The following is a 15410-nucleotide window of genomic DNA, read 5'->3' on the forward strand; positions in this document are numbered from 1 at the left end:
TTATTTGTATCTGTGATTACTTTTCATAAATGTTATACTTTTAAGTATTTGTGTAATCTCTCTTTGCACATATCGAATACAACCCCAAAAACGTGACAAAACAGTGGCTGCCAACCAATAATGATCCTTATCCTTGAAGCCACAAATTCTTGGGTCCTTTTGCAGGCTTTGAAGAAAAAGGTCCTCGGGGTCACTCAGGGTCACTGAGGATTACAGTATCTGGAACTGTCTCTTCAGAGCCACGTACTACTCCCAAGGTTTCTGGGGACTGAAAACCATCTCTTAAAGCGGAGTTCCGGCCACAATTTCACTTTTTAAATATAAATACCCCTGTAATACACAAGCTTAATGTATTCTAGTAAAGTTAGTCTGTAAACTAAGGTCCGTTTTGTTAGGTTGTTACAGCATTTAGACACTTTATAAAATAGAAATTTACTGGGGCCATCTTAAGTGTGGGCATCATGAAGGCCAGACTGTTTGACTTCCTGGATTTCAGCCTTGCAGATCTCGCACATGCTCAGTGCTGCACAAGCAGTGTAATAGGTTTCAGATCAGGTTTCAGCACCTGTACTGTCCAAGTCACATGATTCTTCGAGACTGGGGAGTGCACATACTCCTGGAAAGTTACACCCACTACATTCCCAGGAGTCTGTGTGGTGTAGGTTAGGAAGCTTAAGCACCTAGGTGCAGGAAGAGGGAAGATTAACTATTCTGCCTAGCAACAACACTGTGAAGGCATCTAAAAAAAAAAAAAAAATTCTTAAAGGACTAATGATTTTTTTTTAAAACTACTGATGTAATGTTATATTTATGGGTGGAACTCCACTTTAAGGTTTGACATATGTCTTTCTCTGCTTCAATGCCTTCAAAACTGCCATAATCCTCCTCCTCCCTCTCCTCATGTGTGTTCTGTGGCATCACAACAAATGTATCTGCATAAAGCAGGGCTTAAGAGGAAAGGAAGTCCTCCTCTTCCTCCCGCTGCTCTGCCTCGAGTGCCCTGTTCATAATGCCACACAGAGCCTGCTCCAGCATGAACACAAGAGGGATTATGTCACTGATGCGTGCATTGTCACGGCTCATCATCCTTGTTGCCTCCTCAAATGGTGACAGTACAGTGCATGCATACTTTATCAGCAGCCATTGGTGTGGTGGAAGAAATCAGAGCCACCCTGAGCATGTCCTTGGGCCATACTCACACAGGTACACGTTGATGGCTCTCTGCTGCATGTGCAGCCACTGCAGCATTGCCAAAATTGAGCTCCACCTGGTGGGCATGTCACAAATCAGGCGGCTTACGGGTAGGTCGAATTCCTGCTGAATTTCAGCCATCCGAACACTGGCTGTGTATGAATGCTTGAAATGGCTACAGACTCTTCTGACCTACTTGGGTAGCTGTTTAAGAGACGCTGCACCACTAAATTTAGGACATGTGCCAAGCATGGCACATGTGTCAACTTTCCCTCATGATAGGGCAGACAGACGTTTTGTGCCATTATCACACACCACCATTCCTGGTTCAAGCATGGCTTGAACCACCTCTGGACCTCTGGGCCTGCCTGTGCAGAGCTGAAAGATTCTCTGCTCCGGTGTGGCTCTTGTCCCCTAGACAAACCAGCTGAAGCACTGCATGGCATATTTTATTCTGACGCATTAAATGGCCCCTTGAACGCTTAGGGGGTTCATAGGATAATCCAGCAGAGGAGGGCATGGAGGAGTAGAGGGTGGAGCTGACAGATCTAGCATCATCACCACCAGCTGTATGGAGACGCGGCAGGAAAACAAGCTCCAGCACTGAGCCCTGTCCTGCATTCTTCCTAGTTGCAAGCAGAGTTACCCAGTGTGCTGTGAACAAAATATACTGTCCCTAAACTTGCTTGTTGGACCACGAGTCAGCAGTTAAGTGGACCTTGTGGCTGACTGCCTTGCCCAACGATTCCAAAACATTGCTTACCACGTGATGATACAGAGCTGAAATGGCCTTGCATGAAAAGAAATAGAGACTGGGAACCTGCCCTTGTGGTACAGCACATTCTGCAAATTTATGGAAGGAGGCAGAATCCACAAGACGGAAAGGCAGGAGTTGTAAAGCCAGCAATTTTGACAAGCTGGAATTTAGATCCTGGGCATGTGGGTAGCAGGGAGTGGATTTTTTTTTTGCGCTGCAGCAGCTGGGGCAAAAATTTTTGCCTGCTGTACTCTACAACTGGTGGTGTGCTGGTGGCAGATGTGTTGCAAGGACCTGTGATACCCTTTGCTATACCATCATCCCTTGCAGTGGAGGCTTCTGAGAGGTCATGAGAGGTTAGACATGAGTGGTGAGGAGTGACGAGGAGAAGAATTGTGTACCGAAAATAATTCTGTCCCTTGTGTGTGGCTTTCAGGTGATCTTGCCAATGGGCTGAGTGATGGGAGGTTAAATGCCTTGTCAAACATGTGGTACCCGAATGGCTGGTGTTTTTGCCACGCTTGATCTGCTTGCGGCAGAGATTGCAAACTGCAACAGTGAGATCGGCTGCATATGTGCTAAAAAAAAGCCCACAGAGGTGAGCTCTGGAAAAAGGGCCATGAGATAACAGCTCCGCAATCTGATGGCATAGGGTGGCTGCCTCTGGAGTATATCCTGCCTCGTTAGGGTTGTTTCTCCCCCTCACCTTCCTCCTCTGCTCTATACGGCACCCAAGTCGTGTCAGTGACCTCATCATAAGCATCCCCTCTGTCCTCATCATCACTGGAGCCAAATTGGAAATATGCTGCGGCTGAGGGAACATGACTGCCAATTTGTTGTTTATCAGTGTTTCCCCCCTGCCCCCCTGTATAGGCTCATGTAAGTCTCTTCTACCTCAAACTTAACATCAGAATCAAGTAATGTCTGTGCATCCTCAAGTAGCTATTGGCTGGCACTGTGTTTAAATAATTTAGCTGACTTCTCCATGCATGATGCTGGGGCTATGGCAGGAATAGTTGTGGACAAGGAGACAGAATAAGCAACTCTGGCAGCTGTAGTGGACTGCGCACTAGTGCTAGCTTGGGTCATAGAGGATGAGGATGTTTTAGTAAGCCAGTCCAACACCTCCTCTACATGCTGTGGCTGAATAGCACGGGCAACATCACTAAACAAAGACAAATGTGCCCTGCCTGAGGACTGGACCATGTCCACCTTTGCCTGTGGACACAGACACTGCTGGCCCCCTCATATTGGCATGGGAACGTCTGCCTCTCCTGATTGGCTTCTCAGACATGATGGTGAGGCTTATTACTCAAATTTTATAGATACTGAGAAATGTGTAATTGGATGCACTTTATTCAATGAAAAGTGGTGTTTGGTGCACTGTAAATTGAGGACTGATGCTGACGGAAATGTAAAAACTATTAAAAAAATAAAAAAGGGGGAACACATTTAGAAAAACTGGAGCTGACAAAATCTCATAGCAGAATGTAAAAAAAACATATGGATAAATTACTTTTCATTGGTGGTCTCCTTTATTTAAAAATATTTTAAATAAAAAGAAAGAAAAATATACACAGTGGTGTTTTTTTAACAGAAATTGATATTTTTCGGGACTCTGATATATCCTTTATTTCCTCAGGGTGTCACTGTTGCTCTACACATGGAAGCAGCAAGCAACCCTTGTTTTTACTGTTTACAGATAATCTCAGATATAAAATGCACGTCAAAAAATACAGCAGGGATTATATTTGTAGAATAAATCAAATTCTAAGAGTGCGCCAAGATTTTATTAATTTGAGTCAAAGCAGTTGCCTGATCTTCTAATTCAGTGGATGCATAAACACCTGCATTTAAATAAATAAATACAAATATTTTTTTATTTCCGTTTTTACTAATAAATGCCTGATGCTTATAGCCTGCTTCATTATGTGCAGATGTGGATCCCCACAGCTGCATTTTCACTTTATCAAGTCATAAACAGTATTAAAAATGAAATACAACATTCAGCTGGCACACTTCTAGACGCCTCTCTGATTGTTAACAGGGATTGTTGCCACACATATTTTCCCAGAAAGTGTCTCAGTGCCTCAGAAGTTTGTGTCTTTCTCGTTTGTGTGGTACAGAGGATTGGGTTGCAGTAGGTTTCTGTATCTCTTATCATATTTTCTGAATTGCTAGGGCCAATAACATAATGGGGGTTATTTACGAAAGGCAAATCCACTTTGCACTTCCAGTGCACTTGAAATTGCACTGGAAGTGCACTTGGAAGTGCAGTCACTGTAAATCTGAGGGGTAGATCTGAAACGAGGGGAAGATCTGCTGATTTTATCATCCAATCATGCGCAAGCTAAAATGCTGTTTTTTATTTTCCTTGCATGACCCCCTCGGATCTACAGCGACTGCACTTCCAAGTGCACTTTCAAGTGCAAAGTGGATGTCATTAATAAAAATACCATAAAACTATCCCCTATTTTGTAGACACTTTAACTTTTGCACAAACCGATCAATAAATGCTTATTGCAATTCTTTTACCAAAAATATGTAGAAAAATACGTATCGGCCTAAACTGAGGAAAACATTTTTTTTATATATTTTTGGGGGGATTTGTATTATAGCAAAAAAGTAAAAATATTGGATTTTTTTTTTAATTGTCGCTCTATTTTTGTTTATAGTGCAAAAAATAAAAACCGCAGAGGTGATCAAATACCACCAAACTCTATTTGTGGGAAAAAAAGGACGTCAATTTTGTTTGGGGGCCACGTCACATTGTCACTTAAAGCGACGCAGTGCCGTATCGCAAAATGTGACCTGGTCTTTGAGTGGTTAAAGCATTTTATATAGCACAGTGCTTGTGCTGTGTCATTTGGCCCCCTGTTACACCTGAAATACCTGGCTGATCCTGCCAGTTTCTACTCTCCCCTCTGTACGCTGACCACGATATATCAGGGCTGCTGAGCCCTAAAACAGTAGTCAGCGTACCTGCCTTTATCATGCGCTACTATCTGCAGCTTTCCTGTGTCTCCCTCTGTCCTCCTCCCCCTCCCCTCCCCTCCTGTCCGCTCTCACTAGTGCTGCTCTGCTCCCCACCCTGCTGCTTCAAAACAAACTCATCTTTATATTATCCCCTCTGTCAGATAAAAAGCTGTATCCTATTGCCTGTGCTTTATAAAAAAAAACTGATTTCTACCTGTTTTAACAGCATCTCCCAGTGATCACGTGACACCAGGCTCTCTCCTCCTCTCCTCTCCGCCTCCTCAGCTGATGTCAGAAGGGAAATCTCGGCCCGCCTGCTGGAGCTATCAGATGGGGAGAGCAGAGAGCCTGATAGCACAGGCATTAGGATACAGCTTTTTATCTGATAGAGGGGATGAAATAGTGGCTTAACAACCACTTAAATTGGAAACATTGGCATTAGGGGCTTGATAGCTGCTGCTAATCTAGGAATGATTAATTTTGAAAAATGTCAGCTGGTCAATGGAGTCTGAGGATAGACACACTTTTTTATCTGTCACAAGACCTCCAGCAGCACTGAATGTGGTCTGTTCTCGTGACCCACTGGATCATCAACTGGAAAGCTCTCCATGCTTATTTTTGCCCCTAAATAATCTCCTAGCATATGATGCAGACGATGCAGATGGGATGTGGAAGCTGACAACCCTGGGTGTTGAGGATTAAAAAATGTTGAAATGCATCACTGATGCCGCGTACACACGACCGTTTTTCGGGTACTAAAAAATTAAGTTTTAAGGGTCTAGAAAAAACAGTTTTCTTCAACCCGATCATTGAAACGGCCTTGCCTACACACTATCGTGAAAAAAAAATGCTCTAGCAAAGCACGGTGATGTACAACATGTACGACGGCACTATAAAGGGGAAGTTCCATGTGGATGGCGCCACCCTTTGGGCGGCTTTAGCTGATTTCGTGTTAGTAAAAGACGATTCACACTTTTCAGTCTGTTCCAGCGTGATGAATGTGCTTACTCCATTACGAACGCTAGTTTTACCAGAATGAGCGCTCCCATCTCATAACTTGCTTCTGAGCATGCCCGTTTTGTTCACGTCGTTAAAGCCCACACATGACCATTTTTTACAACGTAAAAAACAACAACGTTAAAAACGACGTGAAAAATTAGAGCAGAAATTTTTAATGCCCATTTTTTACATCGTGAAAAATGCTCTGGAGCCCACACACAATCGTTTTTAATGACATTAAAAAAAACATAATTTTTTACTACTTCACTTTACTGGCAGACTAAGGACACCCCCCAGGCACAATATTCAAAGAAATATTACATTTTATTTTTTCACTTTAAGCATTATTAAAATCGCTGCTCCTAAAAAAACTTCAGTTTTTAAAACTTTTTTGGGCATTGATACCTGGGGCAGGACCCGGGTCCTCAAACACTTTTTATGGCAATAACATGCATATAAGCCTTTAAAATGAGCACCTTTGGTTTTTCATGTTCATGGCCGTAGACTTTAATGGTGTTCGCACAAATTTTTTGCCTGTTTGCAAAATCTGGTGCGAACCGAGCGGGGGGGGGGGGGGGGGGCGTGGGTTCAAACAGAGCTGAGCTGTGGGAAGTGGGCCCTGGGAGATAACAGCTCCACAAAGTAATGGAATAGGATGACTGACTCTGTCAAGGAGCAAGTGGCTGACGCTGTGTTCAAATAACTGACTCCTCCATGCGTGATGCTGGGGCTATGGCAGGAGTAGCTGTGGACAAAGAGGCAGAATAAGCTTCTCCGCGGTGGACTGCGCACTAGTGTGTGCTTAGGTTATAGAGGATGGGGATGATGAGGATGGTTTAGTAAGCCAGTCCAACACCTTCTCTGCTTGCTGTGGTGGGATAGCATGGGCAACATAACTAAACAGAGAAAATGGTGCCTTGCTGGCCCCCTCACAGTGCCATGGGAATGTCTGCCTCTCCTTGCTAGCCTCTCAGACATTATGGGGGGGAGAGCTTATTACCACAATGTAATAGAGACAGGGAAATGTGTACTTGATAAGCTGAGAACTCACTACACAGACACACTGCACTGACACACTATATTATACTGCAGTAAAACTGCATTGACGCACGTCAATATACTGCAGTAAAAGTGCACTAACACACTTCAATATACTGCAGTAGTAGTGTCCGAAGTGTCCACCATAATGTCGCAGTACCGATAAAAAATCGCTGATCTATAAGCGACTTCAGAGAAGGGATAACTATTCCTACCTGTAGCCCAGACACCGTGGCACAGCTGGAGAACCATGCTGAAACGAAGAAAGGACTCCAAACTGCCCAGGAAGCTCACAGATTACTACCCGAGCGGCCAAGATGGCGCCGGCTGCGGCAGTGAAATGGCGGCGCGGCTCTCCTCCTCACACTCCAGCCAGGGCTCCATGCTGTCTCCGGGACTCCAACGATCCTCTGACACACAGGGTGAGTGCTCCCCTCCTAATTCACCCATGACTTCTAGCCCTGCCAAAACGAGGATCAGAACAGAATAGCCTCATCTGATCCAGCCTGTCACAGCTCCCTGCCTGTTCTCTCTCCCTCCGCCACAGCAAGCATCAGAGCTAGATGCCTTCCCTGCTTCAGACCAGCCACTGTCTGAAAACACCATGAAGAGCCCGCTGCTCTCTCTGAGGCAAACCCTACACAGCGATCTATCCACGGCTGTTACCTCACTCTCTGCAACTGAGCACAAAAACGATCAAGCCATTACTCATATAGAGGCAAAATGGGAGGCCTTCTCTCTGCACACAATAAATTAGTTGATGGCTTTGCAGACCATGAGGATGAACTCCAACTGATTAATCTGAAGCTCGCAGACCTGGAGGACCGCTCCAGGCGCAATAATATTAAATTCCGTAATATCCCAGAGTCGATCCAACAATCGGATCTAGTTAAATTCCTGCAATCACTGATGCACACACTTCTACCTGACCTAACCATCCGTGACATGGAAATCGACAGAGCACACAGACTCCATCTCAGCCATCTCACCTCCCTGCCTCCACACCCAGAGATGTATTGGCCCGTGTACACTTTTTCACTGTGAAAGAAATAGTTATGTATGCAGCGAAACGAGCGGCAAGACTTCCTGACCCATTCAATGACATTGCTCTTTATGCTGATTTATCCAAAGCAACCATGGAAAATCGCAGACAACTGGCAACTATAACTAAAGCGCTTCAAAATCATAAAATACCATACAAGTGGGGCTTCCCCACTAAACTCCTTATTACGCACCAGAACAAAACGTACGCAGTGCGAACCCTTTCATTAGGACTTACACTCCTGAAGAACTGGTGCATAATCCCGGAACAAATACCGAAACCTTCTGAGCAACTTCCAATACGTATGGAAGTCGGAGGAGCTCCTCCGGATGTCTGACTGCCATAATAAATTCCCTTCTCAACACCCGCCAAATGGCTGGGAAACTGCAGCACTCCTATCCAGCACCTGCCTGCCTGTTCAGTGATCCCTGTCCCTTGTAGTTGACAGAGGAGCACTATCCCCCTCTGATTGTTTGCAGTCGTTTCTGCACATTGAGCCCAGGCCTCATTTGGTCTAGTGCTCTCCTTTTTTAAACGTTGATCTCCCACCTGCACCCAGCACCAGCCAACCCCCACCCTCCATACCACAAACTATCCCTGGCCCTCTACTTAAGTGGATAAGTGACAACTCACTCTGCCCATATACCAAAGAGTCTATATAACTAATCCCCTTAAACCTGCTAATTGCCACCCCTATCTGGGGACAATCTATCCTACCTTCACCCACTCAAAATGGCATTCAAAATAGTCTCCATTAACGCCAGGGGCCTTAACTCTCCACAAAAACGATCCACACTTATTCAAGAAGCCAACAGTCAAAGAGCTGATATCCTCTTGGTGCAGGAGACCCACTTTGCATCTGCTAAAACTTCCAAGTTCACCCTGAAGAACCATGACCAAGTTTTTTTTGCCTCAGGCCAAAAGAAGAAAAGTGGAGTCCTCACTGCCATACGGGACTCTCTACAATTCCAATTACATCAATCCATAAAAGACCCCCAAGGACATTTCCTAATTCTCTTATGCGACATTAACCAAGTCACCTATACTCTGGTCAACGTCTATGGACCGAACAAGCAACAGCTGCGATTCCACAAACAACTATACAAGAAAGTTACACAAATCCGAAAGGGAAGACTTCTTATAGGAGGCAACTTCAATATAATTGGAGACTCAAACCTGGACACTACATCCTCATCTAACACCAATCGACCTGCATTTAACCCCTTCCTTCAAACAATTGATCTCTTTGATCCGTGGAGATGCCAGCATAGTAATGAAAGAGACTACACGTATTTCTCCTCTTCTCAACTCTCATACTCCCGTATAGACTTTTTCCTTGTTGACAAAATCACTCTTCAAGATGTGACAAAATCAGAGACTGGATCCATCACCTGGTCGGACCATGCCCCTATCTCCATTACTGTAGGAAACTCTAGACCCAAAACAACCCGGATATGAAGACTTGATTCTTCTCTCATCGCAAGCCCGAGCAACATCCAAAAACTTACTACTGAGCACCAATCCTATTTTGAATCAAACGATCGCCCGGACACTGATAGGTTTGTATTATGGTCGGCATATAAAGCTTACATGCGTGGACTGCTGATTAAACTTCACAGTACTGTTAAGAACCAGAGGTCTAAGCAGGTTGACGAGGTCCTTTCACAAATTTCCCACTTAGAGAACTAAAACAAACTAATGCCCTCTCTCAATCTAGCCAGCGCACTTCAGGAGCAACGACAAAAACTCTGCTCACTTTTGCTATATAAATTTGAAAATAATCTTAAACTTTTTAAAGCCACATACTATGCCTTGGATAACAAAGCTGCAGCCTTATTAGCCCGACAGTTTAAAGCCCAACGCGTAAAACGCAAAATAGCTTCTCTTCATCACCCTACCACCAAAAAACGTCTTACAAATCCACAGGACATAGCTAATGCCTTTAGCGACTACTACTCTTCTCTCTACAACTTAGCAAGTGACACACCTACCCCTCAACCAACAGACCAAACCATACAAAACTTTCTATCCTTAAGTAGTCTCCCATCTATAACCCCTGCCCAATCAGCGGAGCTCTCCCAACCATTTTCAGAAGAAGAAGTACTGAAAGCCATCCATACTCTCCCTCTACACAAATCACCTGGAGAAGATGGCTACACAAATGAGTTCTATAAGACATTCGCTAAACTAGTCACCCCTCACCTGACGACCCTCTTCAACTCTGCTGCCACCTGGTTCTCTACCAATTGATATGCTTCGTTCGATCGTCACCACCATCCCCAAACCAGAAAAAGATCCTACTTCCACGTCCAACTACAGGCCCATATCGCTTCTCAATACAGACGTAAAAATATTCACCAAAGTCCTGGCAGCTAGACTGCTGAAATGTCTTCCTTCTCTAGTGCACCCGGACCAAGTTGGCATTATGCCAGATAGACAAGCCCCAGATGCAACTAGAAGAGTCATCAATCTGATATATCCGGTCTCCCGATCTCAAACACCTTCTCTGCTTCTATCCTTAGATGCAGAGAAGGCATTTGACAGAGTGCACTGGGGATTCCTAAAAGCAGTGCTAAAAAAATATGGAATCACAGGCTGGTTTCAATCTGCAATACTGTCACTTTATTCAAACCCCTCAGCCAGAGTATTAAACGATGGTACCTTGTCTAAACCGTTCGGGATCACTAATGGCACTCGTCAGGGGTGCCCGCTCTCCCCTCTCATCTTTGCTCTAATTATGGAACCCCTGGCAGCAGGGATTAGAGGAGACAAGCGCATATCAGGCATCATGCATAACGACATGGAACATAAAATAATAAGCCTCTTTGCCGATGATGTCGTACCCTTCTATAAAATGAATACCTCCAAGTCCCTAATCCTCCCATTTAATCTCACAAATGTCCAGAAGACCCTACTGGAAGAATCTTTTCCTTATTCCTGGACGAGTCAATCTATTTCATACCTTGGGATAAACTTGGCCCCATTATTGCCTCAACTCTATGACCTCAACTATCGTGCCTTCCAAAAACGGCTTCCCCAACTATTAAACCGACTGCGGACTTCAGGCTTATCTACACTAGGAAAGATTGCCTCCTTTAAAATGCTAATTCTCCCCAAAATACTATACCTATTTCGCACAGTAATTTTACCTATACCCCAATCCTTGTTGTAATGAATGTATTTCTGTTCACTTTATTGAAAATTTTAATAAAGAAATATTGAAATAAAAAAAATCGCTGATCGCCACCATTACTAGTAAAAAAAAAAATATTACTAAAAATGCCATAAAACTATCCCCTATTTTGTAAACGCTATAACTTTTGCGCAAACCAATCAATAAATGCTTATTGCGATTTTTTTTACGAAAAATATGTAGACGAATACGTATCGGCCTAAACTGAGGAAAAAAAATGTTTTTTTTATATATTTATTATAGCAAAAAGTAAAAAATATTCATTTTTTTCAAAATTGGCGCTCTATTTTTGTTTATAGCACAAAAACTAAAAACCACAGAGGTGATCAAGTACCACCAAAAGAAAGCTCTATTTGTGTGAAAAAAAGGTCGCCAATTTTGTTTGGGAGCCACGTCGCACGACCGCGCAATTGTCAGTTAAAGCGACAAAGTGCCGAATCGCAAAAAGTGGCCTGGTCTTTGACCAGCAATATGGTCCGGGGCTGAAGTGGTTAAAGTCCTAGTAGTTTTTTTTGTTAGGAATTTAGATATTTTTGAGTGTCTTGTAATAGAGGATGTGGTAACAGTAAAGACCTTGGAACAAGTTGAGACTGCTGTGTTGAGTCCCCTTCCTAGTTTCTCTAGTTCACCATCCTACATTAATATAATGATTGAAAGTAAAATGTAAAGAATACCCCCTACACCCTGGCTTCCAGCACGCTTGCCTAGTCATAGGTGATGTTACTGGACTTTCTCGCAGGATCATGGGAAAGCTGAGTTTTTTCAATCTTGCTATGTGCACAGTCCCGGGGAGGGGGGGGGGATTCTCTCATGAGATTTGGGACTCTGTGCTTTTCTTAGGATCCCATGTGATGCACAGTGATGTCACCAGTGCCTACAGTATCACTTTAAAGTATAAGTTCACCTTTTCAGAAAAAAATGTAATCTAACAAATTTTGTCAAGTTTACAAATTTGTCATAGGGTTACTGTGAAATGAACTGACACATACTGATGTTGCTAAATTTGATCTGAGCATCTATTCTATAACCTCTGGCCATGAAGGAGTAAGGCCCCTTTCACACGGGTGGACCAATCGGGAACCTCCATTCTCAGACGGATGGGAACCTGTTTTGATCAGATCAGATTGGAAGTCTGGTGTAAACTGACAGACGGTCCATACAGGAGAGCGTGCTGTGTCTGCTTTCCATAAGCGGAGCGGTCATGGACCCACCATCTGCCTGTTTAGTGGGGATCAGCAGACTGATTCCCTGTTCAGCAGGTAAATTCCAACAGAGCTCACGCCGTGTAGAAGGGGCCTTAAAAAAATGATTGGACTACCTAGGGAAAATATGTGGAATAAAATTATAATTTAGGGCCAGATTCACAGAGATCGGCGTATCTCTGTGCGGGCGTAGCGCATCTCACATGCGCTACGCCGACGTAACATAGAGAGGCAAGTACAGTATTCACAAAGCACTTGCTCCCTACGTTACGGCGGCGTAGCATAAATGGGCCGGCATAAGCCCGCCTAATTCAAAGTAGGCTGGTAGTGGGTGTGTTGTATTGAAATGAATCGTGACCCCATGAAAATGAAGCGCCGAACGAACGGCGCATGCGCGTGCATGCTCAGAATCACGTCAAATTTACGCCGTAGGATATGACGGCTCAATGGCAACGACGTGAACGTAACCTACACCTAGCCCCATTCACGTACGACTTACGTAAACTACGTAAAATCCGACGCTTGTTCCGACGTCCATACCTTTGCATTACTTGCGCCTCATATAGCAGGGGTCATTTTACGCCGGACGTACGCCTTACGTAAACGGCGTAGCTTAATGCGACGGGCGCAAGTACGTTCGTGAATCGCCATATCTAGGTCATTTGCATATTCGACGTGTAAATCCAGAATACGCGTATAGATACGAAGGCGCACATTTGGACTTACGACGACGTATCTGGAGATACGTCGTCGTAAGTCCTTTGTGAATCTGGCCCCAAGGTCCATTCACACTGAAGTAAACAGATGTGTGCTGATATAATTTGGCTGCGTTTTAACATGCACATTTCTCCTTTTTTTCTGAAACAAGCAAAGAGTTTATAGCACGGCAGAGGAGCCAGACGTATGATGACCTTCTGTTGTTACTGTGCCTTGGTGCGTATTGCACTGCCATGCATTAACATGTGCTGCATTGCACTGTGCTGAGAAAAATAGGGCTTGTTCTACTTTTTGCCACTGCAAACCAGCACATATCAGAGCAATGCACCGGTGTGAACTGCTCCCATTCACATACCTTATTTTTTTACAGGTCCTACATTGGAAAAAATTGTGCCGATGCATCTGGTTTGAATGGACCCTAAATCACGTTTAGAATATACTTTTGAATTCGACATAGCTTGTATACAGCTGTGCAGTCACAAATGTCTGTGGGCATAGAGGGCTGCACAAAGAAGTGGCCACAGAGATGCCAAACTGAAGCTTAGCCTGCTAATAAATGGAGTGAAATCCCCATCATTTGTGTGTCTTTGAACTCCATGTGCTGCACTGCATTGGCACCACTGACAAACCTCATTGGAAGGTACAGTTAGTAGGTGAACCCCTAAAACACTGTTCCGTTTGCACTAATGAGCTGCAATGAAGATGAGATCGGCTCCTCCAAGGGTCTGTTAGTAGTTATAGCAATTTACCTTCTTGATGCTTTGCAGAAATTGGCTTTCATTTGCAGCCCGTGTTAAAGGTCATGTCATTATGATGGACGAGTGACTGATAAAAGTACTTCTCTACATGCAGTTCTTTTCTTCTATTAAAGCATAGCTATCAAGCATTGCTGAAAACGCTCTCATTCCTACAGCCGGAGGAAAGAAGGGCAGACGTAGGGTAAAGAGGCACTCAAGTCTTAAGAGAAAAATCTGTTTATTGGCAGCTATTATGCCAACTCCATGTTGTAAGCTCTTGTCCAGTACACCAGGTCCATGGTACTATAATAGTATCCACCTCCTATTATCTGAGGCCACGTGTAATTTCTGTAGGCAGTTAAAGTCGAGCTCTAAGCACATAAAAACATGAATTAATTACGTTTTATAGTCGTTTTTACATCATTAAATGTATTTGTAATGCAAGCAGTGTAAATACCTGGTAATAGTCCCTGTACAGTGGATAGGAGGAGCAAGCAGAGTGACAGAGAGAGACAAGATCATCACTATGCTGCTTCTGTTTTAATGTACATGCATTTACATGCGCTTAGATGCATCCAGAGCCTCTAATCTGGCCCAGGACACACAGGGGCAGATTCACGTACAGCCGCGCAAATTTGTGCGGGCGTAACATATCTCATTTACGTTACGCCTCCGCAACTTACACGGGCAAGTGCTGTATTCTCAAAGCACTTGCTCCGTAAGTTGCGGCGGCGTAGCATAAATCACCCGGCGGAATTCAAATTCGGCGGGTAGGGGGCGTGTATCATTTAAATGAAGCGCGTCCCCGCGCCGAACGGCACATGCGCGTCCGTAAAATATCCCAGTGTGCATTGCTCCAAATGATGTCGCAAGTACGTCATTGGTTTCGACCTGAACGCAAATGACGTCCAGCCCCATTCACGGACGACTTACGCAAACGACGTAACTTTTTAAAATTTTGACGCGGGAACGACTGCCATACTTAACATTGGCTGCGCTTCATATAGCAGGGGCAACTTTACGCCGGAAAAAGCCTAACGTAAACGTCGTAACTTAAATGCGTCGGCCGCGCGTACGTTCGGGAATTCGCGTATCTAGCTAATTTGCATACTCAATGCGGATTTCGACGGAAGCACCACCTAGCGGTCCAAAAAAAAAATGCACTTAAGATCCGATGGCGTAAGAGACTTACGCCTGTCGGATCTAATGGATATCTATGCGTAACTGATTCCAAGAATCAGGCGCATAGATACGACGGCTCAACGCAGAGATACGACGGCGTATCTGGAGATACGACGGCGTATCTCGGTTGAGAATCTGGGCCACAGATTTCTATTTTTTCTAAACACAGCTAAACTGAATGAACGTGTTTGTGAATGCACTTCTTTTATTTTCAAATATGATAGCGTCGCTCAGCTGTACGCTTACTTTACATTGTAGCAAAGTGTCATTTCTTCAGTGTTGTCACATGAAAAGATATAATAAAATATTTACAAAAATATGAGGGGTGTACTCACTTTTGTGAGATACTGTATATGTATAATTGTAAGCTTCATAT

Source organism: Rana temporaria, chromosome 10, assembly GCF_905171775.1.
Source record: "Rana temporaria chromosome 10, aRanTem1.1, whole genome shotgun sequence".
Classification (NCBI taxonomy): Eukaryota; Metazoa; Chordata; class Amphibia; order Anura; family Ranidae; genus Rana; species Rana temporaria.